Here is a 26,290-nt window from a genome sequence, read left to right as displayed (position 1 = left end):
AAATGCTTTAGGTTTAGGTGTGGCAACCCCATTTGAAAACTTGTTGGCACTCTGGTGTAGACCTTACTATGATTTCATTCCAACATTGGACACACCTTGCTCAAAAGGCAAATGACTCACGAGGCCACAATCCAAGATGTGATATTCAGCATTTAACTTGCTAATGATATCCAAGATGGAGCCACAGCTTCTACCATGAGAACACCAGCGGCCAGAGGACTGAAAGTAGCATTGGTTTAGTGAGACGAGGGGAAGGACGGGTGTCAAGTGGGGTAATGAGGAGAAAGGCCGCAGAGGCACTGGGGAACATGTGCCAACATCAATAAATATTTCTCAATATTTGCACCATTTAACCAAAATAAGCCCATCTTAGAAGGTGAATGACCAGATGGAGAGGAGGAAACAGAGGCCCTGATGGGCAAACCACACAAACCTGTACTAGTTAAACTGCTGAAGCCGACAACGGAAGCACAATAGCCATCATCAAGCAACTCGCTCTTTTCCAGGAAATGAGACTTGGTTTTTCCAAGGTCCAGAAGCATATTTATGCAAGTTTTAACCTATCCCTCTGGCTTTTTTTCCAAGAATATATATTCTACACACTTTGACCTACCACTGGAGATTGATATTTTATATTTGATGAAAATAGTCCTTTGAATGCAAGCTTATCCCAATCTGTATTTCTATGCAATATTGGTGCAAACTGAAAGGGCTTTTTGCTCTGTAAGAGTTCACACATGCAGTAATGAGCAAAAAGCATGGGTTCTGAACAATGAAATCATGTTGTCGAGTGGTGTGACAACCAGTTTTCACTCCAAGGTCACCTTTCCTTTTACAAGTTAAGATGATTTAATACCATCCAATTTCCCTGTCTGACAGAAATGAGACCCCATGTGCATTAAGTTTGATAATATAATGACGTTCACACATATATGATCACACAGAACCTCAGTGAGAGGAGAACACACAACATGATAAAATCTTGAGCACAAATTTCAAAACTTCAAGAACACCAATTAGCTTTATTTGTTTTTACACTCTCCCTCAGGTGAGAACATGCCTGGTTTATCTCTGTATCTAAGGTCAACGTTGTGTGATTTTGTGTTTTGTTTTGTTTAATATAAAGAAATGGAGCTGGGGAGATGATTTCGGGGATACGAGCACCTGCTCTCCAAAAGGGAAAGGACCTGAACTCAGATCCCTAACAGCCATGTAAAAGCAAGGAAGACTGTGAGTGCCTGCAACCTTAGGGTTGGTAGGGTGGACACAGAGATCCTGTGATCTCACTGGCCATCCAGCCTAGCCAAACAGCAGGCTGCAGACTTAGTGAAAGACCCTGTCTCAGAATGCATGGTGGAAAGTGACACAGGAGGTTACCTGATGTCCTACTTTGGCTTTTGAGTGAGTGATCATTGTCATGTGGTTCTACACACATACACACACACACACACACACACACACACACGACACAAATATATGACATATACACAAAAGAGAAAAAAGTTATTGTATTAGGAACAAAGAAACATTTTTTTCTTCAAACTGTTGTACACATATTCTACCTCCAATTATCCAACTAAAGGAAGGGTACATTGGATGATTAATGTTAATATTTATAGTAATCTTTACATGAGCATAAGAGAGAAAGGATAGCATGAATTTGGGCTGAATATTGTTGCAACTCCATGTCTGGCTTCAGACTTTATAGTTTCAGTAACAAATCAGTTATTCTGTGAAATCTCACTCAAATTCTACTTCTCACACAGCACTTATTAATCTTACATTAATGATAAACCATGTAACTGAAATTAGTTAATTCTTTCATAAATAAGCATCCAGTGCTAATCATTATCTGGGTACTATTGTAGAAGTGATTGTACAGCAGTTAGGAAAACCACCTCAGACTTTGCCCTTATAAACTGTGTATAAATAAAGAGTTACAGCATGCTGAATACTGTAGAAGATAGGAAAAAGGATTCAAGAAAATATGGTGTGTTGAGGAAGTAGAAGGATTTAGTAAACTACAATAAGAAGACTATGAAAGGAAGCATCGAATAATCCCTTTAGAGGCTAGGAGGTGAATGTATTACAAAGAGCCAAGGCTTAGGCAAAGGTACCTCAGCTACAAAAATAGGGAAACTCCAGGAAACAAAGGTAAGAATAGTATGAGGATGCCCTTGCCCTGGAGGAAGTGGACGCAAACCAGGCAGGACAAGTGGAGTTCGCCACACTCAGTCTTAATAGAGACACTAGCATGTTCAATCGAATTTAAAACATGGTGAGAAGCTGTGCAGTATTTACCCAATAGAATAGGATTCAGCTGTTAATAAAAACAAAATTATGAAATTCATAGGAGAATGGATGGAGTGGGAAACAATAATTCTGAAGGAGGTAGCCCAGATCCAGAAAGACAAACCACATATTTTCTCTCACTTGTGGATGTTAGCTTTGAATTTTCAAATATGTATGTTTCATTTAGAATATTCCTAAGTAGCCATGTTAGGGGTTAGGGAATCTTTCTAGGGAGGGGAGATAGCTCACAGTGGCATAACGAGTTAAAGAGAAATAATAAATAGGAAGGTTTAATTGGGTTGGTGGGGGAAGGGCAAAGTAGAGGAAGGAATACAGAGAGGGACCATAACACAAAAAAATCTTGCAAAAAATCATACAGAAACCTACTACTGTAGAAACATTCATACATACATACACAGAGGGGGGTGAGTTAAAATGGAGTTATTATCTTACAATAGGGTAACAGTGTCCCTACTAGATACTACAGGTTAACAATAAAAACTTCAGTGCCAGGAATGGGTTACTTCTTTTAGAAGTGTTGGCCATGAGGTCCCACAGACCCCCAAGCATTACAGGCTATTGACCATTATTTTGGTTACCTTCCAGAACTTCATGGTAAGATCCTATTGCTGAAGACACCATGTTTTGAGTCATAGAACACGAGGAAATCAGGCTGGTATTCACCTGGTAACTGAATCACTACTGGCTAGCTTTCATAGTGCTGGAGGTGCCATATACACCACCAGAGGAAAAAAGTAATCAAGAGTCTTAGCAGCTATGAACCCTGTGAGCTACAATAATGAACGGCCTAGCAACGCATGCCCACCAATACAATAGTGGCACAAACACCATGGAAGTAACCAACCATTTTATAACCATATTTAAGTTACACTCCCCAAAACGAAATCCAAACCTAACACCATTGGGGGGCCAAGAACCCATAGCTAGACAAATCATAGACCACAGTGGAGAACCTACCACTATGACTTATCATTATAACCATATATTATATAGCTTTCAACTCTTAACAGAGAAGCTTCTGTTTGCAGTAGATGATAATCAACACAGAGATCCAAAACTAGCTGAGGGGTAGAGAATAAGAGGCTGCAGAATGCTCAGCCCTAAATTAAACATCTACACTGCAACCCCTCTCCCCAAAACCCAAGGATCGATGAGAAACAGGAAGCAGAAAGTGTAAGAACCAGAGGTGGTAGATGATTACAGGGAAACAGTGTCTTATGAACGCAGCAGGGAATCTGTATATATGAACTCACGGACATTGTGACAGCATGTATTAAGACCTGTGCAAGTTCAAGCCCAACCAAATCCCAGCATTAAGATAAGAGTTAGACAAGAGTTCTCGCTCTCTGCTGAGGAGCAACTGACAGTTGCTGGGATAGGGAGAGATAATGTCCTCTAAGAGTGTGGCCCCTGCTAAGTCAACCATACTCCAGTGAAATGCCACACATCCGGGTATATTTGGGCAGCACAAATTGGTCTTGATGTTTAAAAACACATATATATCCACACAAAAGACACAAAGTTGAGTGGGTAGAAAAGAGAGGGGTGGATCTTGGAAGAGGTAGTGAAAATGATCTAGGAACATTCTATAAAATTCTCAAAATTGTATACTGAAAATGAAAGAATAAAATGCTTGAATGGAGGATGTGCATACCATTTTTAAAGATGACAATGGCTCATAAATACAGATCAAATCCACAGGGAGAAAGGAAACAAATATGACTGAGCAGAAGTCTGCTTCAGTAGTCATCTGTGGTATGTTGCCATGCAGACAAAAAAAGAAAGAGAGAAGGATTTAGAAAGAGAGAATGGAGTCATGGCCTAATCTAGAGGCAGAACCAACAAGACTTTCAAAGACCAGATAAGTATTGTCAGCAGGCTGGGCATGCACAGAAGATACCCTGTGAATGATGGCCCCGATTACTAAGAGATGAGATGGAGACTTTGCAGGAGATGGGTTCCAAGGGACTCTCAAATGCACTGTTAGGACATGTGTAAGATGGAGACACCTGTCATACATCCAAGAGGAGCTATCAGAGAGCAAGAACATACACAGGGCCAGAGCCTCAAAGAGGGAACTTCAGCAAAGCTAAAAATTTGCAAGTCATAAAGCATAGGAAAACAGTTAAAGCTTAAAGCTATGGCTAATGAATGATGAGATCACCTATGGAGAGACTGTGGCGTAATGTTCCTATAATTTCTGTTTGTAGAAACATTTCCTGAGGAGATTCTGATTCAATAGGTTTTTGATGGCGACTTTGTAAATGTGTTTTTATTAAACTCTCAAGATGAGACTTATCCCATTGGTTAAATCCTGGTATGGTGAGGAACAGGAGCAAGCCCAGGCATGAACTGAAAGTTGTAGTGGTTGGTAGCTGATCAGAAAAAGAAATGTCAATGTTGAAGCCAGATATCAACCTGGAGAGAATAAATCTATGATTTTCTGTGACTGTATCAAAGAGGAAAATAAAAGGAATCTGACAATTAGGCATTGCTAGTCAAATTCTGGTTTGAGTCCCTTGGAACAAGTTCTTCTAAAACAGAGCCAAGAGCATGATGCTAGACAATACCAGTGCATGTGTTTATGGCTCTTCAACTTTGTGCCTTGTTACTATGAGCAAAAAATGACTACCCATTAGCTACAGCATTGTTTGTACCTCCTAAGTACAATTACTTATACTGCTGTACAAAACCTAGAGAGGGCCTTGAGATGGGCATTGTCTGTGCTGCATTTAGTGGGATCTGGATCAGCCAACTTTAAGGCTACTGTGAGCATGAAAGGAGGAACCCCACTCCTTTTGTCCTTTATGTTGCCTGCAGAAAGCTGCGGGACCCCACGACTTAGTAGCTTCTGAAATCCTAAGACTAAGACAAGAAAAGTAAATACATTATGAGGCAGATTCACTTCCGTCTTCCTTCAACCTTAAATTCTGTCACCAAATCCTTTCCAGCAGGTGTCCAAACTGTTGTAACCGCTTAAGGGGACACCATTGACTGTCGTCCAAGCTTCAATCTCCTCTCAAAGTTCCCCACACTTCATCCAGGCTTGTGTAAGAACCACTTGATGCTGCAGACCCTTACACAAAAATGGTTCATCATTTCTGACAGGTTCAGAACTTCAACAAAACCTTCTGCAGTGACCAACTTTTAATTTGAAGGAGGTAGTCTATCATTAAGTTACCTTCTATCTCTGTGGAGAAGATCTACTAAGGATGGGGAAGATAATATTTATAATCCTGAATCAACACCATGCAGATTGCTATCTGTCCCACTTGTGAAGTCCCAAGAGCAGCTTAAGAAGTCTGTCTTAGTCACCCAGGAGCAGGTAAACTTCACAACAGACTGCCAAGAGATTGTAAACTGCTACAGAAAGCTGATTTCATGTTACATAATAGCTGAAAGAAATCTTGAGCAAGTACATCCACGAGTTTCCCTTGTGAAAAGTCTGTACAGAGCCAAATACTTTCTTCACCAAATAGAGCTAGAAGTAGTCCTTGCATAAGGGGCTACAAATCAAAGACAGCGAAGTATAAAGCAATTAACATAAATATGTGGAAGAGTCAAACATAGACGAAAACTGGGCCCAGAGGTCAATGGCAAGCATTCAACTTCATTTCTTTGAGAAATCCTGTGAGGTCACACATACCACCTCTATGAGCCAAACCCAACACACAAGACTGTGATAAATGTTTCAAAGCATCGTGCAACAGAAATTACCACAGGCTAAGCAGCACTGATTGTCAAGGAAATAGAGGAAATATTAATTAGGATTTTCAGCTGTCCCAAATGTCCCCAAAGTAAGTGGTTGACCAGGATCTAGGACTATCAGTGCTAAAAGGAGGACAGACACAGGCAGATGGGGACAAGTGGTCACCTTCAACAAGACGAGAATCTGCTGTATGCTTGGAGCTTGGGAGCAAAACCTAACAACCACACAGGGTCACTTATAACCAAATGCTGAAATTTGATGTTTGACTTGAAACAACCAACCAACACCAGGCAGCATGTAGAGAAAACATAGTTATCATTGAAACATCTCCAAACAGCAGCTAAAGTGATGGGAAGGCATTTGATTGTCACAGGCACACGAAGGACATTGCTAGCACATCTTTGTAACATTTCACACAGAACAATACTGTGAATGTGTATCATAGATGTAAGGGGTTAAAGACGAGAGGGGGGTCCTAGATCACTTAATAACCCAGCTAAAAGTAACATCTTAAAATAAAAGGATGTTCACATTAAAAATGATTTATTAGTTCTACATTGCATTTCTGGATGTTGTTTCTTATCCTTTAGAAAAATAAAAGGCATTCACTTCCCAGATGCGATATGCCGACACCAGGAACCTCCATCTGGGCACAGATGCAGCTTCACCAAGCAGAACATTCTCCAAATATCTAAATGGGAACTATCACAGAGTCCATAATGAAAAGCGTAAGGAATGTGCACAGTGGAAAAGCCAGCTTATCAATGATCTGAATTTATATTAGAAAACTGGGCAAGTTATTCATGTCCATCTCTGTGAAGCTCTCATCAAACTACAATCCCTGTTTTTTAACAAGATGGTCAATAACATTTATTTCCTCTCTGATTTAAAGAGATGAGAGAGATACAAAACAAGAAGCTTTCTTGAAAACAAGTTTCAGAAAGGAGTAAAATTCTTTAAAACTTTTGAGGGCAAAAACATCAAATTTGACCTCAAGGTCTATCACAGCGGCCTGATGGACAGAGAATACATTAATGTAAGCTGTGTCCCTTAAACCAGTGAGGCACTTCCCTGAACACAGGAACTCGATGTTTTTGTTGTCTTCCTCTTTAGTGCAAAAGTTTATCTTCAAATGTTTAAAAAAAAAAGCCATCCCACCAGTTTAAGTTTCTTGCCTCTCTCACATTCCTAATCACTCTGGAGATAATTGTTTTTCAACATCTGCATCCATACCTTGGGAGAAATTCTAAACACTGTAAATCTCTCGCTCACTCTCTCTATCTTTCACAGGAATCATCTGGCCCGAGTCTATCTCTCCTGAACTATTCAGTGGAAAAACACAAGATTGAAAAAAAGAAAAAAAAAACCTTTCCTAAGACTTTTAATGAAAGTTTTCTATCAGGCAAGCCTATTCAATGGTAGCACATTTAATGAGTACTTAGCTAAGATTATTAACAGCTTGATAATTAGACCCTTTAATAAAAACTGTCCAACTAGCAAGGTCACAATTTCCAGCAACCCTGGATACAGGTGGACTTCACTGTTCTTTTTTTATTCTTCCCTTTTAATTTGATTAAACCAGAAATAACAAGCAAGTGTAAGCCCTTCCTGGAACTCATCATTTAATTTCTTTTCCAGAACTGCACAGGTAGGCTCCAGTAGCTTTGGGCATAAGGTAGGATGTAAGAAATGCAAAATTTTCCACAAATTATCAAGAGAAGGTACCACACAATGATGCTTCTAACCCTCATGGTCATTTTTTTTTATATATAGTGCAGCTGAAAGTGTCTAGCTGTGAATGTGAGGTTGTATAACAGAGAGGATGCAGTATTTCCTCTGAAAGCAGAGGTTATCAGCACCTCTGAACACTGAGTGGTCCCTGGTCACAGATGGACTGAACAGGAAAGGTCATTTCTAAGGTTGGCCTGTTGGGCATTGGTGGCTGACTTACAAATGAAGTGGTCGATCAGACACGGGCAACTGCAGATGACCCTGCTTTCTTAGCACATTCTCAGGCAAGGATGACAAGTTGAGGTGGTGGCTGTCATTAGCACACTCCTCAGGTTAGCAGTTCTGGAATGCTCAGAGGAGCAAGGCTGAGATGTGATTCCCCTGGAACCTTCTGGTGATGTCATGTCCCTGGCCAAACCTTTCAGTGCTCAGAAGGGAAAGCCTCAGCTTGCAAGTTGAGCTTTCCCAGTCTTCCTGGGCCAATCTGAACCTGCCCTGCCAAGCTTCCCCCAATGATCTCAGTAAGAGGACAGCATCAGTCACAGTGTTCCACTCAGGGGTACATTGAATATTCCCTGAACTTTATAAATCCCAAATGACGATGTTTTGGGACTCAAGAGGCTTAAACAACATCTTAAAATAATTCACTCTAATTGAATTAAAATTTGAAATTAAATAGATGCTATTGACCCTTTGGGAAAATGAAAGAAAAAATAAAAACAATAAAAAAAACAGCATAATGAAGAAGAAAATTGGAAATATAAAAACTAAGAGGGAAATGGGAAAAAGCTGCTCATCTTTTGGTGAGAGGAATCCATTCCCATAATAAAAACAACTATAACTTACACATTTAAAGAAAAAGGAAGTAAACCTAAACTAATAAGAATAATTTGTATTTTGCTCCTATAGTAAATGTCACCTGTTCTTTTATGTTCTTAATAATTTCTTGAGATTATATTTAATTATTATGTAATTAATAATTCCATAATTGTCCCTCTTTTCTTTCTTCTCTCCAATCTTCCCATGTACCCCTTGCTCTCACTCAAATTCATGGCCTCTTTTTCTTTACTAGTTGTTACATATATATATATATATATATTATATATGTGTGTGTGTGTGTGTGTGTGTGTGTGTGTGTGTGTGTGTGTGTGTGTGTGTACTCTTAAATATGTAAGTACAACTTCCTCAAACTGCATAGTGTTACTTGTCTGCATGTTTTTAGGCTGATCATTTGGTACTGGGTAACTAACTGGCGCGCTCTTCCCTGTAGAAGACCATTTCTCCCACTCACAGCATTCCTTACTTCCCGTGCAGCTCTTTGTCACAGTTGAGGCCTGATGGGCTTGCTCTTTCCTTTTACGACTTTAAACCTTACAATGCTCTTTGTTTACCCAGCCTTCCTCTGTTTTCCGAGTGTACAGATGATCGCTTCTAAAATGTAAATGATGAGTGGGTTTGTGTGTGAGGCTCGGGGACTTCCTTTCCTGTGTTTCTCAAACTACTTCTGGAAAGATGGTGCTAATATGGTAGGTACCTGGGAATCCACTCTTGTAGAGAGAGCTGTGAAAATGGAGCTGAGCCTTCAGCCAGCTGTTCTCGTGGGCGTTCCCATCACTCCCTTCTACATGCAAAGGAGAAGGAGCCAACAAAAGCCTCCTTCCACACACTGCTGAGTCTGTGACCTTTTTTCCTCAACACCTTTCCCAGGGCCAGTCTCCACTTAGCAGCTGAAGGAGGCTTATCCCAGGGAAGGAATTACAAGCTGCCGCCCGCTCAATGGTTTCTCCTCTCATTTGTTCCCATCTATCAACAGGAAGAGACTTGACAAACAAATATGGAGAGTCTACCCTCAAGGAAATTATAACCCATTAACTGGGCAAATGAGTAAGTCTGCAGCAGCAAAGGCTGCAAGGCAGCTGCCTGGCTCTCCACAGTCCTTTCCACACACCCTGTTTACCCCTGCCTCATGGAATCCCCTCAGTACTCCTCAGATCACTGTGTTCATGCAGACATCAGGACTGGGCTGGAGTTACTCAGGCTGTTTGTCTAATCATCTCACATGGAACTGATAAAATGACTGTGAACACTGAGGTAATTTTTGGTTAGTCTGTCTGTTTGTTTAATCTCACATGAGACTCACAAACGATGGTGAAGATGGAAGTCATTTTAAAAGCAGGCCTCTGACTTTTCCTACTGACCTTCAAAGAAGTCATTAAAAAATGCCGCTCAGAATGGCATTCTAATTAACATTTGGGATTACATGCTTGGTATCTCTCTGGGGGAGTCGTGAATTTATTTTTTTTTCTGAAAACACAAACAACAACAACTCCCCCTCCCCCAAAACCCAGCTTTTCAATGTTGCCCTGAACTGCTTATTTTAGACCTTTAGTTCCCTGTTCAAGTAAGTAGTAAACAATCTTTCTTAAGTCGCTTCCTCTCTCATGGCCACCACTGACGCAGACATCAGCCAGGAGGGAGGCCTCCAAGGATTACACAGCATGCATCAGAGGCCACTTGGCAGCCACTGGTAAACTCCAAAAAGAGTAAATCAAGTATCAGTGGTGATTGTGAAGCTGAATTGTTTCCTCTCTCCCAGTTTCTCACAAAACTATCTGACTCCAGCTTCCCTTCTCCAAAACAGCAGCCGGCTCTGAAGGAAGTCTGTTCTCTCAAACTTGCTTCTATTTAGGACCAACTGCTTATATTATTTTTCTCAAGCCTATTAATAACTTAGAAAAAAAGAAGTACACATGGAGAAGCTTAAACTAGAGCACAGATATCTTCCTGTGATATTTTACCATAGTTTTGTGTACTATGAATTGTCTTTACCTCAAGAAAATGAATTCAACGGTGAGTTGACAGAGCAGTCCCACTGAAAACATGCACATGATACATTTTCCACAGTTATATATACAGTTAGTGCTTTTACAGTTTCATTGTATTTCTTCCTGAATTTTTTCACTAGGGCTTATATAATAAAGGACTTAAAAAAATTATTTTTAATTATTATTTTATGGACCATTAAATATGACAAAAGGTAAAAGCTGTACTGATTAAGCATTTGTGGGTTTTTTATTTATTTATTTGCATTAAGTACACATTTTAAAAATTAATTCTTTTATTTTTCCTTCCCTCCAATCCTTCTCATATTCCTCTTCTTGTTCTCTTTCAATTTCATGGCCTCTTTTTCATTAATTATTGCTACCAACATACATGTACATGTTTTTGTTGGTCCTTGGTACATGATTTTGGTAGAATGAATTTGAGGTAGCATTTAAAAATATTTAGCTTATACCTGATTTTTTCCTATTTCTTCACTGGAACTTGTAACAAAGAGTTTTTTGGGGACTGTAAGATGTTACTATTTAAATAGATAATATACATCTCAATGTATAATAAATGCTTACTTTCTAATAGATAACGTAGAACAACAATAAAGAACGAAAATTTTTTAAAAAAAAATCTGTCAGCCTACTCACACCGGACAGGAAAGCTCTAAAGCTTCCAGAAGATGGGTAGCATGTTAGGATGGGCACTTGGGCCTTTTAAACCAGTTAATGCATTTCTAAGACACATATACATATCAGTGGGGCTCAAACTCTTACCAAGAATACCTGGAAGGACTTCTTATCTTGTGTTACTTTCCCCTAAATCAATTCTGCTCGGGTGTGGAGACTATTCAACACCACGTCCAAGTGTAGACCAGAAGTAGAACCCTCCCTCAGCAACTCTTAACTAGTTGAAACATCAGTGCATCCTTGCAAACCAAACAGAACATAATCTAGTTTAATACAATCCCTCTGCATCACGTATCTTACCAGATACACTCCATATCTCTTCCTTTACTAATGTCTGTATTTTAATTATAGATTCTACCCAATGAAGACATCTCATCTTTCAATAGAGCTTAAGCATTCTCATCATTATCAAAATTCTCTTGACCCCAATCCTCATCTAGGGTACAGGACATTTTTATTGGAGTCTTATGAGTATCTAGTGGGTGTGATGATAGCAACAACCCAAGCCAAAACTCTTGGTTGGCTAGTCTGAGTTCCTGTGGTCAATCTCTCAGAAACCTACAGCCCTGGTCCTCTATAGAATGAAGATTCTGTGCTATTAGTGCCTGTACAACGGAAGTTATGTAATAGCTAATGCTTTTGCTGCCTTTCTAAAAGAAATATTTATTGATCAATTCCCTAGACAAATTCAAAGTAGCAAAGAAACTCAACACTTCCAGTTTTCATGTACTTCCAAGGAATGAAATTTTACTTCAATGTAAATATTTAAATTTTTAAATATTTTCAGGTTGGTAGTAGAAAGTTATGATTGTTATATATCATTAACCCAGTCATCATAAAGAATGCTTTCAGCTACTCCTGGGCTAAAAGACTTCAGAAAGTGACATTAGACACAATAACTCAAGAAATTCACAAATATAAATATGACAGCAACATAACAGGTTTGCTCATGGTGTCTAGACATACTATAGTATGTTGGGATATTTAACATCAGCCCTAATTCTAACATATCTCTACTTCCTTACTTTAATGGCCTATATTAATTACTTTGGCAGACAGACATTTGCTAGTCATTTATCAGAATCACCTATTACACATAGGTAATTAACATTCATCATGAATGTCTACTCTTAACACACAACTTTTATGGCTATGAAATACAGAGAAATTTTAGGAAAATGTCTTCCATATGCTGCCAAGGTTGTTCTCTCTTCTCAAACCTTGGCCATCAATAAGGAATTGTTAAAGATGCTTCAACAATTTTAAGAACAAAATTTCTATGCACAGTCTATGTCATTAAGCTTCAGAAATATTAACATGTGCCACTTGATTCAACTGCAGCAGCATCCACCTGAACCCAAGACTCTGGTTTCAGGGTCAGCTGCATTCCCTCCAGCTCACACTTCCCCACCCGCCATCGGCCTGGGCCTTTGCCACTGGCTCGTATGGGTTTCTGAATGGGGTGGAGCCCTACAACAGAGTCTGTGAGAACAGCAGTGATGCTCTGGAGGTTTCCACTCAGAATTTAGAATGTGTTTTAACATGAAAAGAAGTTACAAAGTACAAATAACATCCGCAATCGTACATCAGACAGATTAGGAGATAAACGGGCCTTGGCTTGGCAAGTTAGCTTTCTTTTATAATTTTTTTTTCTGGCAAAACTAATTTTGGATTAAATCCATTTAACTTAAAGATGTGTAATACAACTTGTTCATTAAATGTAGATCACAGCGCTGCTTTAAGAGTAAGAATAATTTCCTTTTTAAAGTTGTTGTTTTAAGTTGCCCTTTCAAGGAACTGGGAAGAGAAGAAGGATGGGTATTCTTGAGAAAATGGTGATAGTTGAGTTTAGGCTGTTGAAGGAGATTGTGAAGGACAAGCCTGTAACATGCTTTAACTTCACAGTTTTCTAATTTATTTCACCAGCCAATGTTAAAGTTTATTATGTTCCAGAAAGTGCTGTTGTTGTTGTTGTTGTTGTTGTTGTTGTTGTTGTTGTTGTTTTTGTGGGCATTAGAAACACAGAAGCAAAAAAAGGCAAGGAACTTTTGATCTAGTGGAGTTGATATTGTAGAGGATGGAAAGTGGAGAGGAAGAAGGAACACAGAATTCAACACAGGAACAGGACAAAACAGACCTTCACATATAATTTGACTAAAGTTAACAGCAATGTGACCTTGTAGCTTAGGGGCAACTCAGAAATTGGGACTCAGGACTTGCTGGGACCTGAGGCAAGATGGAACTGGATGAAAATGTGATTCCATAAATGGCACTAAATGTCCCTGATGTGGTTGGAAACCAGAGGTTCTTCTGTTATGTGCAGGAGGAGGTCACAGGAGAGTTCTGGGAGGACAATGATTGCAGTTGATTTTTGTCTTTAAAGAGATCCCTACAGATGCTGAGAAGGAAAAGGTCTACAAAAACGGAATACAGAAGAACTAAGATAAATTAGTCAGGAATGTGCTTACACATACATGTGAGGACCTGAGTGTGGATCTCCAGACACCATCTTAAAGCTCTGAGTTTAATCCTAGTACTGGGAAAGCAGAGACAGGAGGATTCTTGGAGCTCGACAGGCAAGTAGCCTGGCTGAATTGGTGTTCTTCAGGTTCAGTGAGAGACCCTGTTTCAAAGAATAAGGTGGAGAGTGATGAGTCTCCATAGGCTTACACACACACAAGAGGAGGAGAAAGAGAAGGAGAGGGAGGAAAGACGGAAGGAGAGAGACCAGAGCGGAAACACAGGGAACAGTTTGGAGGCTGTTCTAAAGGAAATGAGTTAGATGAATCTAAAGTGGTGGAGATGGGGAGAAACAGACACGACTAGACTGCACTCCGCAAGGACAAAGAAAGCTCAGTTAGTTCTCAGATATGGTTCAACTCCTCAAATATGTGCTTTTAAAAGAAAATCCTACTCCAAAAAGGTTTAACCGCATGCAAAAATTGAGAAATCCATCCTCAGATGTTTACTTCCACTCAGCGTTGACTAGAAGGGCATGAGAACAAATAGACTTGGGCCAACTATGGCATTTCTTCCTCCTCAAGCTGAAACCCTAAGATCATTTGCATATGCTCTCATCTGCGGATGAAGTTTGGCCCAAACCCCTCTTGGTTGTTGACATGTAAGTTACAAATGTTTCAGTTTGGCAGCCACATCCACCCTTAGGACCAAAACACGGTGCTTGAAACCAAGAGCCTCCCTCCTGGCAGAACACAGAGTGTATGTTCCTGGGGGATGACATGCTTGGGCTCAGCCAGAGTGGCAGGCCTATAGGAAAGTCTGCTTTATTTTTACAACTTGTTATTTTGGTTTTTTACCTTCTGGCATAGTATGTGATATACAAAGGAGTAGTCTCTTCCCTCAGGAGCTTAAATTCCCACGAGGTAACAGCCAACTACACACAGGACTCTCCCTTGGCAGAGCATATAAGTTAGGATAGTTCAGCTTCCTGAGGTTTGTAAAAAGGAATTCTAGAGTCCAGCAATGTCAGGGCTACTGGTGAAAAGTAGGGAGCCAGATCCTATCAATTAAAAGGAAGGGCTGGTTAGAGGCACAGGGCAGCAAATAACTGATTATAAAAAAACCTGTAATTGTTCTATGGACATGGACAGAAAAAAATCCTCGCCCAGCATTTTGTCTCACAGAGTACTATAAAGATCACATGGAATTACACACATTAAATGTTTTTCATAGTTTTCAATAACACTGAATGTTTAAATGCATGTCTCTGGATTTTAAAAAAATATGTTTATTTCAACTTTCAAATGTGTATATACACACACAAGCCCACTCCACACATCAGTACACACACATACATACTTTAATAGAAGGGACTATTATACATATCTAACCAATTTTAAAAGTTCAAACAATTCAACACAAGCAATAAGGACACAAACACATGAAAGATACTCTGACTAGAGGGAAACACCTTATTTGAAAAGGGTAACAAAATCACGAGTAATGTCTAATTACACACAGTATAAAAATGAAGGGAGGAAGGGGGGGCAGAGCTACAACCCTGTCCCAACTACTGCATCTGATTAAAGAAAACACTGAGTGTAGAGAAGCAGGCTCTAGCTCCCCAAGAGGACACACAGTGCCTCTGGGTGCCGGGGTACAGGGGAACCCCAAAGGCCGCCGCAGGTGAGTGGCACAGAAATCAGTCCCTGCTGCTCTACCACCATCCCGCCCGCCATTCTGAGGTCTTATTTTATGGTTAACTGGACAAGAGTTACTGTCTGTCTCCCTAATGGCTCTGCAAGATGGGCTTTCTCACTATTTGCCAATGATTGTTTTTCAATTTAGAGATGTTACTCATGTGTCCTTCTAATTCCAAACCCCAGACACTTGCATATTTGTTATTTAAAGTCCTTTAAAGCTATCATTAAAAGTTCACAAAACATTTTTTTCTAGTCTTGTTAGAGACATCAAAAGAAGTCTTTTAAAAGTCAAGGATAGTTTATGTTTCTGAGGCTGTAATAGAAGATTCCAAACTGGTATTTTCTGGTAAAGTCTGGATTTGCCTCACGAATTTTCCTAGTAACAAAAGCCATGTTTCAAACACGATAATGTCACTGTAGCCTCATTCAGAGTATTACTCACTCTTTCTGTTGCTTTGCTGTTTCAGCACTTGGGAAAGTTTGAATTTCCCAGTAGTGTGACCATGGTACTATTTTTATAACTTCAGTGTCCACTTGTTTTCAATTTAGTGAGAACAGTCTCTTTGAGTTAAATTTTCAAAGCTTGTTGAGAAAAGGGAACTGGATTTTATTATTGAAACATTCTGAAAAAGACAGACTTGATGTAAAAAAGGAAAATGTACACTCAAGATAAACACAAAGATAAAGTGTTTGTGTGTGTGTGTATTTCTTTCTTGAAAAATAGGACTTTTATCAATATTCAAGTTGATGTCATTTTTTACCTGAAGCATCATAATTCTCAAAAACATACTACATAGTGTTTTTGTTATAAAAGCTGTACAAAATATTAACAAATAATATTAACAAAAATGTTGGAGTATTGAAAAATGTATTCTTGTTTTTGTCTTTTGTCTTGAGTCAGGGTCTCCTCCTGTCTCTGCCTCATGACTGATAAAGTCACAGAGAGGCACCACAATACCCATCACAATCACAGAAAGTTGGACTCGAGAATTGGGGCAACTACCATAGCTTTAATTTTCTCGTAGCTACAATGGCACACAAGTTGACTTGGCACGCAAGTAGGAAGTGATTTGGTATAATATTTTGGTTAAAAAATTAAAGTGATAAAATTGTATGAGTGAAATGCTGGAGTGAAGAGAAAGTTACTAGTTTCTATAACTCTTCACAGAGAGTCTGTAGATCATTTGTCTAGAAATTATCATCGAGGTAGTGTGGAGCTGCCCACTGGTGACCAATGGAGGGGCTGGTTTCCCTCAATGAGCTTCTTACATCCTGGAGGAGGAGGCAGAGCAGAAGGACCAGTTGCTGCTGCTCCTCCTCTGTCCTCCAGAGCTCCTTCCCACCTCAGTCAGAGTTCTCCCACGTTTGGTGTGACGGCCTATTCACTCTCTCTGCAGTCTGTCTACTTCCCACCATGTTTTTCACGGGTTTCCAGGGGCTTTGTTCACTACAGTCCCATACTTTACTATTATTTTCTTCTCTGTCTACACTATGTCATATTCTGTCTCCAAATCATCCGTGCACCTTAGCACCCAGGCTGGGTTCCATTTCCACTGCAGGCATTGTCCCAGCAGAGGCCATTCCTCCCTACCCTAGGCAGCCCTGGACACAGTGCCACAGAGGAAGCACTGTCTTCCCACTGCCCACACCCTTAAGTCCTGCCACGAGGCTAAGCTCAGATTGCTACTTTCATGTGTCATGTGGGCATAGATTGCTTGACATCCCTCACCACACAGTCTCAATTTTGTCCATATAGAAAACTGGCTGAATGTGGTGACGTCACAGATGAATAGTGATCTTGGCTGGGGATAAGGACTTGCTCAATTTCTCTTGGTTTTAATTTCACTACTAGATTGTTAAATATGTGTGTGATGTCTTTTTGCCAAACAGATGCATATAGCTAGGTTAAGAGACAATTAGCATAATAAACCTAACTGAAACATGTATTCCTATTTGTCATGTCTACTAACCCAGCTCTTATATAAAGGAAAAATGCAGTTAAATATCTCTAAAAAGTTTGTACAAAAAGGTGGGGCTCGACCCAGCCGTTCAAAATGAAGGAAGATCCGGAGAAAGAAACCAGTTCCAGCTTTCTACCACTGTTGGCTAGTGTTCAGCAGGGCCTTACATTATGGCCCAGCCTAATAATAATGGCAACAGGCTGGACTCAACCTTTCAGGAATCCTCCTGCTTCAGCTCTTAGAAATGCCAAGATTATGTGTGTGAGCCACCATGCCTAGCCTAGTGGTTTATTTTGTAGCAAAGAACTAGTAAGTTCCTCCAAGTGCGAAATTTTATGAGGAAGGCCCAAGTCAAAACTTCATGCATCCCGTATTAGTTTGCTTAGAGAATTATCCCTATTTTTGACTTGGAAAGAAAAAAAAAGAAAGAAAAGAAACTAAAAGAAAACAGAAAAAAGCCTAAAAAGGCATAGAACAGAGGCAAGGCCACAAGAGGCCAGGGGGAGGAGCAGAAAAGGAAACTGAGGAGATTCTGGATAACAGGTACCAAGATGCAGGTAACTGAGGAGGATTAGCTCTAGTGATGTATAGCATCGTAGCGCAATGACAGTCTGTGACATTTTGCTACACATTTCAAACTAATAAAGGCAAGTCTGAAGAGTCCAGCACATAGAAATGATGTGCAGAGGAGATTCACACTCATCTCCTAACTATTACACATTATGTACGTGCACTGAATCACACTGTGCCCACAAATGTGAACAAAAATCACGTATCAATTAAAAGACAAAATCTAATGCTAGTGGCTGGAGTGGTGGCTCAGCAGATAAAACACCTGCTGTGTAAGCAAGACTAGAGTCCCCATCCCAGAGCCCACGTAGATGCCATCCGGTCATGAAGGTCACCTATAATTCCTGCCTTGGAAGGAGAACCCAGGAATACCCAGAGGAAGCAAGCTGCCTAACAAGACTAACCCTATAGGGGAGCTCTGAGTTGGATTGAGAGGCCCTCCCTCGCTGAATGTGAAACAGGGATCAAGAAAGATGGGTGACTTCAGCCTAAGTCCTCCACATGTGCACACACATGTGCACAGGAAAACGCACAGTACACACATGCATGCTATAAATGCATACACAGGAAAAATAAGTTAACATAAGAGACCTTCCCCCAAAGATGAGGTAATGATAAATGGCTAACGTTTTAAGTTTTAAAGACATTTTACTTCTTTTTTACTTTTAAATAAAATTAAAAGTTAATGGGTTTTCTTAAGACAATTTCCTGATGCACAAGAGATGTTGCGATCTTGGATTCAGTAATGATGATGGCAGAAGCAGCAGCGACCAGCAGAGGCACAGACAGGTCACTCCTGGCTGCTCCAGTCTGCTAACAAACAGGACCAGGCCCCTCTGACTACTGGTTCAGCGTCTGAACTTGAACAGGCTGGTTCTGCCACAGTTTAGGAAATGCTTGATCAATGTTCTTCTGAACGACAATCTTTGGTACAGTTCAAGTTCCCAGGCTTTAAAGCAAGATCTACTTTTGATCCTAGTATTTAAACTCTTAAAACTTTTTCTTTTTAGTAGCAAAAGTAAAGACAACAAAATCAGTCAGATTAGTGAGCCGTCAAAAGTTCTAACTAAGGGAAAACCAGCTCTACTAATAACCCTTCATCTCATTCTGCTTCAATTGATCTAAAATAGGTAGACCGATAGGCAGACAGATAACAGACAGCCAGATGATGATTATGATGATAAAGACAGACAGATAGATAGATAGATAGATAGATAGATAGATAGATAGATAGATAGATAGATAGACAGACATACACACATGCATACATAGATGACAGGCAGACAGTCAGAGTTCCTAGTCAGATATAGGATATAGGGCCCTAATTGCAGGATGTCTTTTTTGTTAGTAACAGTTTCAACACAACAGGTCAAGTTGCTTGGAAAATATCAGGCCCCATCCTACCAGAAGGAAACAGTGTTCTGGGATCACATGGCTTTGGCCTCAGAGATGTAGTCAGTGATCCTCAGAGACTCTCACAGGAGTTAGATACTCAAAGTTAAAAAGACACAAGGCTTAGATTAAAGGGAAGTCTCTTAGCAGTTGTGTGCAATCTGGATCCTTCCTGGGGAGGACATTGTTCAACAACAGTTCTAAGTGTTGCAGAGTAAGAAGCAGCTCAACTTTTGCTGAATTCTAAATAATAGTCCTCAGAATTAACAAAATCCTCTTCTGCCTTCATGAGGAGAAGAAAGACAAAGCTAAAATCAATGCACATCCAATGACTGACTGACCAAAAAATCAAACAAGAAATCACTGAGGTATTTCATCTTCTAAACTAGTTTCACTAGCCAATGTGAGTCAGTACAGAGGCTCAGTGGGACTTGGAACCGGATTCACTCACATAAAGGTTCTCTAGACAGATTTGTTATTCCGCTTCAGAAGATGAGGTGAAAAGCCAACAGACGAAAAGAAACAGAGAAATCAAATGTTTCCCTGTCGGGAGGTTTTATTCATCTGAGTAAACACAGTGTTATCTTTCTGTTCTTTTTTTAGATTTGGGGAGTTGCTTTTCCCAATAGAACCCCTGGACCTGAGAGCCCTGAACAGCAAAGGTGCCCTTTGTCCCTGCTGCTCACAAGCCTGCTCAGGGCACACAGGGCAATGTGATTCTAAGATAAATGTTCCAAAGATAGAACCAGATGTTTTTTTCCCAGGAATATCTGTCAACGCCGTGAAAGTCTGTTGGCTGTGTTTCCATCACACTGGAAGTCAGCGCTCCCACACCTTCTTGCCGTTTAATCATTTTCTTGTAGATAAATGAGAAAAACACAACTTGACACTGGAGGAAAATACATTCTTTTTGATAAACTACTAAAGTGCTGTGATATCCCAAGAAATACAATTTCCTGTAGCAGTAGTAGGCACATTGCTATTAACATAAATGTAATGATGGAGAAATAGTCCTATGGCCCTGCGTTTTAAAGTCACTGATGGGTGGTAGGAAGGTATTTCCAAGGACAGGTAGATACTAGCTTTCTGCTCCTAACTCACAGATGCATTTGCTCCAAATTTGAATACAAGTGACAAAAAGACCAAGCCAGGAACCACATGTGTGTATCTGCTACGCTGTAAACACTCTGCAGCTCATCCAAAGAAACCTTTGAAAGTATCCTTGAGTATTCTAAACCCAACTCTGCAACACTGACTGATTTGGTTTTTTAGGGGGAAAAAAAAAATCTTCTACTGCCACCTGCTGGCATATTAGAGTCAATGATCCTCAAAGATATGATAACACACTGATTAAAGTATTATCATTTGACTTTTTTAGTTAAATTTTTTTCAAAAAATATATATTGACCATATTTCCCCATCTTCTCTTCTCCACCTCCTTACCCTTCAAACTTCAATACAGGAACAATCTATTGATTCTTGTGTATCTTCCTCCAGTTCTGGATATAATAAATATATAGTGAATCGGTGATATAATATTGTATATGTTTCTAAAAATAGAGAACAACCAAACTTAAGCACACTTTTCTGACAGCCCGATTCACAAATACATTGCTCTGTACTACTCCAAAATGAAGTCAAGAGGGATGAGACATGGTTCAGATGGTCATGTTTGCCTAGCATGCACAAGGTCCTGGGTTCAGGAACACATAAACCAGCACGGACATGCAAGTCTTTAATCTTAGCATGCTACAGGTGGAGGCAGAAACAGTAGACGTTCAAGGTCATCCCCAGCTACATAGCAAGTTCAAGGCAGCCTGTGCTACAGGCACTTCTGCTCTCTCTTACACACACACACACACACACACACACACACACACACACACACACATACACACACACACACACACACACACACACACACACACACACACTCAACTAAGTCTTAAAGAGGAAACATCTTGGCAAGCCTGTATACCCAGTATTCACAAATAAAACTCTTATGGGTAGCTGGAGACATTTCACTCCTTTACCAAGAACCATAGTCAAAGACCATTGCTTTTTTTTTTTTTTTTCCTCCAGTTAATTTAAGCTCCAATGATGTCTATTCGGCAAGGATGGAGGGTCCAAAATGAGAGGACCATGACTGGACTGCAATGACCCCAATAATACAATTCTACAACTTGGACTACAAACCCTTTAAAATTTGCAATGTGTAGAAGTCAATGTTTCTGTAGACATCTCCATTTCTCATTTTGGAGAATCTGAAAATTTTGAAAAGTCCTAGATTTGGAGCTGGAAAGATAGGTCAGCAGTTAAGAGCATTTCTTGCCCTTGCCGAGGACCCAAGTTCTGTTCCTAACACTCATGCTGGGTGACTCAGCACAGCCCGTAAATTTAGTTCCCCCGAATGCAATACCTTCTTCTCTCTGCTGTACACGTGCACATCAACCCCCACATACATGCACATTACTAAGAATAAAATAGTTTTAAAATTGAAAAGAGATTCTTCTCTCATACAGTGCATCCAGACCACATTTCCCCTCCCTCTACTCCTCCCAGCTCTCTCTCCCCCACACCTCTCATCTCCCTCAGATCCACTCCCCCTTCCTCTCCCTTTCCCTTTAGAAAAGGGCAGGCCTCCAAGAGACAGCCAATAAGACCAAACAAGATACAATAAAACCAGATGAAAACCCTCATACTGAGGTTGGACAAGGCGACCCAACAGGAGGAAAAGAGTCCCAAGAGCAGGCAAAGTCAGAGACCACCCGCTCCCACTGTTAGGAGTCCCACAAAAACACTAGGCTAACAACCATGACATACAGGCAGAGGGCTTGGTGCAGACCATGCAGGCCCCACTCTTGCCACTTCAGTCTTTAGGAGATAAAAATAAAATAAATCTTTAAAAGGTACTTGCCTAGCTAAGTGAGAAAAACATTCACTTTAAGCTAGATAGCATATTTAAAAATCCAAGTAGCTGATTAATATGTTGAGAAAATAGTATTTCTGTAAAAACTATACCAATTTTATACTATATGACTTCTGACATGAAATAACTAAAACATTATCTTGGGTGAAAATAAGCTGTTAAGCCATATTTTTTTTTTTTTTAGTTATTTTGTGCCACGAGTCATTCCTTACATGATTTTTATCCCATATTTTTTTGTCTATTCTAAAAATATTCTGGAAATGTGTGCACTTGACTAATCCTTTTCTTCAAAATCAGTGTGAAGCACAATGTGAATCAGCAAGCAACGTTCTAACATATAGATTCTGCTCATTCTTTCTCATCGCCAGACATGAGCAAATTTGTCTGCTAGCATGCTGAAGAATTGCCTATAATAATACGGTGCTATAATTAAATCTTATGTAAATGCTGCTGCCAAAAAAACACCAAAATGGGTGGTGAATACAGCCAAGCAAACTCTAATTACAGTAGGCGGGTTCTTTACTGTGTCAGATACAAGAAGCCAAGGCAAGATCAGACAGTTATGCCTGGCTCCTGGTGATGTAAACAGCCTTGTCAATTCAGTGCACCCCCTTTTGGAAACAGCTGCCACTTTCTATAGTTTATAGGTACTTTAAAAACATAATCTGGAATACAACCCTTGATTTTTCTCTGAAAAATAATGAAATTTAAAGGACATTGTCATTCCTGAAACAAACAAAAATGCAACAGAATGCCAATGTTCTAGAGTTTTCCATTTCAGCCCCTCTAGTACATCAATAAAGCACATTTTAGCTCGCTAAGTAACAGTGTGCAATGAAAATTTTATACAAGTTGAGTCCATGAATATAACCACCCTCCAATCAGGAAACCAGTCATTCTGCATGACACATTGCCTAGGTGGCCAAGAACCTGGGACTAGATAGGCCATGGACTTAAGGGAATACCAAATACGATTGTTCTTCTAAAGCAGTGGTTCTCAACTAATGGGTCATGACCCTTTGGGGTTGAATGACCCTTTTACAGGGGTCACATATTAGATATCCTGCATATCATATATTTATGTTACAATTCATGATAGTAGAAAATTACAGTTGTGAAGTAGTAATGAAAATAATTCTATGGTTGGGAGTCATCACAACACGAGGAACTGTATTAAGGGTCGCAGATTTAGGAAGGTTGAGAACCACTGTCCTAAAGGAATGCGGCAATAAAATGACTCCTAATGACATTCTGCTATACAATAGACCAGCGTCTCACTCAGTCATCATCACAGAAGCTTCCTCCAGCAGTAGGTGGGAACTAATACAGAATTGCATGTCTGGACAGTGTGCAGAGAGTGAGGAACTTTGGAACACTCAGTCTTTAATGGGCTGTCACTTCCCCCACCTCCCACCCCACTTCCTACACCCCAGCTGAGGGAGCTATGCAGAGGAGGAAATGGAAAGATTTTAAGTGCGGGGCAGGCGGGTGATACCAAGGAAAGTGTGCCTTCCGGACACAATGGGACTAACGCACATATGAACTCACAGAATCTGTGGCAGCATAGGCAAAGCAGACGAGGCCCCAGAACTGAGAGGGGCAGTGGAAACAAGCCCCATCCCTAACCCGGAGACCACCTCCAATCCACAACCATTTGCAAAGGAAAGATTAGTTTTCTGCAATGGAGTCTCACTGGGTATATAAAGCACACTTAAGAGCAGACCCCACGGCCAGAAGTAGAAGGTTAATAGAAAACAAATTTAATGGTATTTTTGTAGACTTTTTTTGTCCTATATTGATTTGTTTGGGTATTTTTATTGTACTGTTCTGTAGCTTGTATATTATGGTTTCCAATTTTGTATTTTATTTGTGTGTATGTGTTTCTTGTGCTTTTTCTTTATATTTATTTATTTATTGCCTATTTGCTTTCTAAAGAGAGAGAAAGAAGGCATTGAGTTGGATGGGGTGGGGAGGTGGGGAGGATCTGGAAGAAGTTGAGGGAGGGGATACTGTGTTAAGAATATGTTGTATGAAAATATTATTTTCAATTTAAAAAGAGAGTGAGAGAAAGAAATCAGTCACTGAGTCCACAGGTGGCTGAGAGGGTAAACGTGTTTTTATGCAAACCTGATGAGCTGAGTTAGATTCCTGGAATGCACAAGGTGGTAAGAGTGAGCCAGTGTGGGGAAACTGCCCTCTGACCTCCACATTCATGCATGGCATGTGTGCACCTGTGTGGTAGAATATTATTTAAGGTGGGTGACTCTTGTTCATGTTGCATTTATTTAACTCTGTGAAGCTGTGTTACTGTGCCTGTCTAAAACACCTGATGGTCTAATAAAGAACTGATTGGCCAATAGCGAGGCAGGAGAAAGGATAGGCAGGGTTGGCAGGCAGAGAGGATAAATAGAAGGAGAAATCTGCGAAGAGGGAGGAGAAAAGAGATGGAGGAATGAAAGGAAGCAGCCAGAGAAGGAGGAGGGCCCAGGGACCAGCCACCCAGCTACTCAGCCACCCAGCCACACAACCACCCAGCTACCCAGCCACCCAGCCACCCAGCTACACAGCAAGCCACAGAGTAAGAGTAAGATTTATAGAAGTAAGAGAACAGGAGATGCCCAGAGGCAAAAGGTAGATGGGATAATTTAAGTTAAGGAAAGCTGGCTAGAAGCTAAGCCAAGCTAAGGCCAGGTATTCATAATTTAGAATAAGCCACTGTGTGTGATTTATTTGGGAGCTGAGTGGTGGGCCCCCCAAAAAAGAACAAAAACAACAACACACCTGTGCATATACACGCACACACACTATCTACATAAATAATATATAAATAAATAAAACTTCAAGTTTTTTTTCCAAGAAAGCAGTCATTCCCAGTGATCTATAAGAATCTCAGAAACAATTTGTGTTTTACAGAAAAATATTCTAAAATTTCATTCATAAGAAAGTTATTAAGAGTCAGGGTTAAATTACTTCAGCCTTAGGGTAGACATGATTGTACATTTATTCCTTCTGTCTCATTCGCTTCTATGCCCTTTGCTTCCTTTATTCATAGGCAATGTGAATGGACTCACACCCTCTACAAAGATGTCTATGACCTTTGCAAAATAACAAATTATGCTCTTATCTGTGGCATTCACAGAGTTGCTTACAAATAATCCATGTTCTTATGTTACACTGAATTACAGACATTTATGTAGAATCTGGCAGCCTCTACAATGGCAAACTACTCTTCTACAAATAATCTATGTTCTTATGTAACACTGAATTACAGACATTTACATAGAATCTGGCAGCCTCTACAATGGCAAACTACTCTTCTAGACAGTTAACACCTTAAGGACAGGAACGGTATTTAATTTCACCTTCTGATCAGCCTTCTGTACTTTAAATGATGCTTTCAAATGTATATCTTTTAAGTTGAATGCCAATGACTATTTTCATTTTTCTTATTTCACCTACTATAGAAAAATGAACTGTTTTTCATATGACAATGTTCTTCCAAACTACATTTCACTGTGTTAAATGAAAAAAAAATAAGGATTATACCAACACTTTACTGTGAATAAACCATGTGGGTGGAGGAAGGTTCAGGAAGCCTCAACATTACACAAAAAACTACAGGCAACCAAGGAATGCTGAGAACACAAGAAATAGCCTTCACCACAGAAGAGAGTGTTGATTGGCTATCCAATACCATATGGTCAGGATTGAAAACATTAACTGAAAAGAAGAGGCCATGGACTTGACAGAGAACAAAGAGGAGTATGTGGGGGAGTTTGGATAGAGGAAAGGGAATGGGGAAATGATATAACTATATTACAATTTCAAAATAATAAAACAATTTTCTAAATACACTGGGCCTAATATTATCGCTTTTGTCTGCTTCCCTTCTCTATATTGCTCCGATAGGAAAGCAAACAGTTAAGTTGAGAGAAGCTATTTTCAAGGATCTTAGAAAAGGAGACACGGACATCTCGTGATGAGTCAGAACCGCCGTCCGTCTC

General features: G+C 40.0%; 1 protein-coding gene across 1 annotated transcript in view; it reads right to left on the bottom strand.

Moving 5' to 3' along the window:
- Nucleotides 1–26,290, bottom strand: part of Adgrv1 (adhesion G protein-coupled receptor V1) — a 546,923-nt gene that overhangs the window by 250,474 nt on the left and 270,159 nt on the right. The gene's annotated exons all lie outside the window — the stretch shown is intronic.

Source organism: Peromyscus californicus, unplaced genomic scaffold (assembly GCF_007827085.1).
Source record: "Peromyscus californicus insignis strain IS unplaced genomic scaffold, ASM782708v3 Scaffold_18__1_contigs__length_77618521, whole genome shotgun sequence".
Taxonomy (NCBI): Eukaryota; Metazoa; Chordata; class Mammalia; order Rodentia; family Cricetidae; genus Peromyscus; species Peromyscus californicus.
This window is presented reverse-complemented; position numbering and strand designations above follow the sequence as displayed.